The sequence below is a fragment of the Gnatocerus cornutus genome, unplaced genomic scaffold (genome assembly GCF_029298725.1).
Source record: "Gnatocerus cornutus isolate USDA-ARS CGAHR unplaced genomic scaffold, icGnaCorn1.1 ctg00000060.1, whole genome shotgun sequence".
Lineage (NCBI taxonomy): Eukaryota > Metazoa > Arthropoda > Insecta > Coleoptera > Tenebrionidae > Gnatocerus > Gnatocerus cornutus.
The window spans coordinates 956509-959812 of record NW_028275405.1 but is presented as its reverse complement, the minus strand read 5'-3'; positions in this window follow the sequence as shown (position 1 = coordinate 959812).

Genomic DNA, 3304 nt, shown 5'->3' with positions numbered 1-3304 from the left:
CATCAAAATTCTTACAGAAAACCGCATATTTCGATGCAAAACGACGATTTCTCGCCGATTTTCGTTGTTTTCTGGCTTGAATTCGCAAAGAAGAGCACAAAATCTACAAAATCATGACTTTTTACCAAGATTCAACGGCTGAATTGCAAGTAAACAGCAGAATTCTGCACGAAATCGTCAAAATTCTTAGAGAAAACCGCATATTTCGATGCAAAACGACGATTTCTCGCCGATTTTCATTGTTTTCTGGCTTGAATTCGCAAAGAAGAGCACGAAATCTACAAAATCATGACTTTTTACCAAGATTCAACAGCTGAATTGCAAGAAAACAGCAGAATTCTGCACGAAATCATCAAAATTCTTACAGAAAACCGCATATTTCGATGCAAAACGACGATTTCTCGCCGATTTTCGTTGTTTTCTGGCATGAATTTGCAAAGAAGAGCACGAAATCTACAAAATCATGACTTTTTACCAAGATTCAACGGCTGAATTGCAAGAAAACAGCAGAATTCTGCACGAAATCATCAAAATTCTTACAGAAAACCGCATATTTCGATGCAAAACGACGATTTCTCGCCGATTTTTGTTGTTTTCTCGCTTGAATTCGCAAAGAAGAGCACGAAATCTACAAAATCATGACTTTTTACCAAGATTCAACGGCTGAATTGCTAGAAAACAGCAGAATTCTGCACGAAATCATCAAAATTCTTACAGAAAACCGCATATTTCGATGCAAAACGACGATTTCTCGCCGATTTTCGTTGTTTTCTGGCATGAATTTGCAAAGAAGAGCACGAAATCTACAAAATCATGACTTTTTACCAAGATTCAACGGCTGAATTGCAAGAAAACAGCAGAATTCTGCACGAAATCATCAAAATTCTTAGAGAAAACCGCATATTTCGATGCAAAACGACGATTTCTCGCTGATTTTCGTTGTTTTCTATCTTGAATTCGCAAAGAAGAGCACGAAATCTACAAAATCATGACTTTTTACCAAGATTCAACGGCTGAATTGCAAGAAAACAGCAGAATTCTGCACGAAATCATCAAAATTCTTACAGAAAACCGCATATTTCGATGCAAAACATTGATTTCTCCCCGATTTTCGTTGTTTTCTATCTTGAATTCGCCAAGAAGAGCACGAAATCAACGAAATCATGACTTTTTACCAAGATTCAACGGCTGAATTGCAAGTAAACAGCAGAATTCTGCACGAAATCGTCAAAATTCTTAGAGGAAACCGCATATTTCGATGCAAAACGACTCTCGCCGATTTTCGTTGATTTCTGACATGAATTTGCAAAGAAGAGCACGAAATCTACAAAATCATGACTTTTTACCAAGATTCAACGGCTGAATTGCAAGAAAACAGCAGAATTCTGCACGAAATCATCAAAATTCTTAGAGAAAACCGCATATTTCGATGCAAAACGACGATTTCTCGCTGATTTTCGTTGTTTTCTATCTTGAATTCACAAAGAAGAGCACGAAATCTACGAAATCATGACTTTTTACCAAGATTCAACGGCTGAATTGCAAGTAAACAGCAGAATTCTGCACGAAATCATCAAAATTCTTAGAGAAAACCGCATATTTCGATGCAGAACGACGATTTCTCGCCGATTTTCGTTGTTTTCTGGCTTGAATTCGCAAAGAAGAGCACGAAATCTACAAAATCGTCACTTTTTACCAAGATTCAACGGCTGAATGCAAGAAAACAGCAGAATTCTGCACGAAATCATCAAAATTCTTAGAGAAAACCGCATATTTCGATGCAAAACGACGATTTCTCGCTGATTTTCGTTGCTTTCTATCTTGAATTCGCAAAGAAGAGCACGGAATCTACAAAATCATGACTTTTTACCAAGATTCAACGGCTGAATTGCAAGAAAACAGCAGAATTCTGCACGAAATCATCAAAATTCTTACAGAAAACCGCATATTTCGATGCAAAACGACGATTTCTCGCCGATTTTCGTGGTTTTCTGGCTTGAATTCGCAAAGAAGAGCACGAAATCTACAAAATCATGACTTTTTACCAAGATTCAACGGCTGAATTGCAAGAAAACAGCAGAATTCTGCACAAAATCATCAAAATTCTTACAGAAAACCGCATATTTCGATGCAAAACGATTATTTCTCGCCGATTTTCGTTGTTTTCTGGCTTGAATTCGCAAAGAAGAGCACGAAATCTACAAAATCATGACTTTTTACCAAGATTCAACAGCTGAATTGCAAGAAAACAGCAGAATTCTGCACGAAATCATCAAAATTCTTACAGAAAACCGCATATTTCGATGCAAAACGACGATTTCTCGCCGATTTTCGTTGTTTTCTGGCTTGAATTCGCAAAGAAGAGCACGAAATCTACAAAATCATGACTTTTTACTAAGATTTAACGGCTGAATTGCAAGAAAACCGCAGAATTCTGCACGAAATCATGAAAATTCCTACAGAAAACCGCATTTTTCGATGCAAATCGACGATTTCTCGCCGATTTTCGTTGTTTTCTGGCTTGAATTTGCAAAGAAGAGCACGAAATCTACAAAATCATGACTTTTTACCAAGATTCAACGGCTGAATTGCAAGAAAACAGCAGAATTCTGCACGAAATCATCAAAATTCTTACAGAAAACCGCATATTTCGATGCAAAACAACGATTTCTCGCCGATTTTCGTTGTTTTCTGGCTTGAATTCGCAAAGAAGAGCACGAAATCTACAAAATCATCACTTTTTACCAAGATTCTACGGCTGAATTGCAAGAAAACAGCAGAATTCTGCACGAAATCATCAAAATTCTTACAGAAAACCGCATATTTCGATGCAAAACGACGATTTCTCGCCGATTTTCGTTGATTTCTGGCTTGAATTCGCAAAGAAGAGCACAAAATCTACAAAATCATGACTTTTTACCAAGATTCAACGGCTGAATTGCAAGAAAACAGCAGAATTCTGCACGAAATCATCAAAATTCTTAGAGAAAACTGCATATTTCGATGCAAAACGACGATTTCTCGCCGATTTTCGTTGTTTTCTGGCTTGAATTCGCAAAGAAGAGCACGAAATCTACAAAATCGTCACTTTTTACCAAGATTCAACGGCTGAATGCAAGAAAACAGCAGAATTCTGCACGAAATCATCAAAATTCTTAGAGAAAACCGCATATTTCGATGCAAAACGACGATTTCTCGCTGATTTTCGTTGTTTTCTATCTTGAATTCGCAAAGAAGAGCACGGAATCTACAAAATCATGACTTTTTACCAAGATTCAACGGCTGAATTGCAAGAAAACAGCAG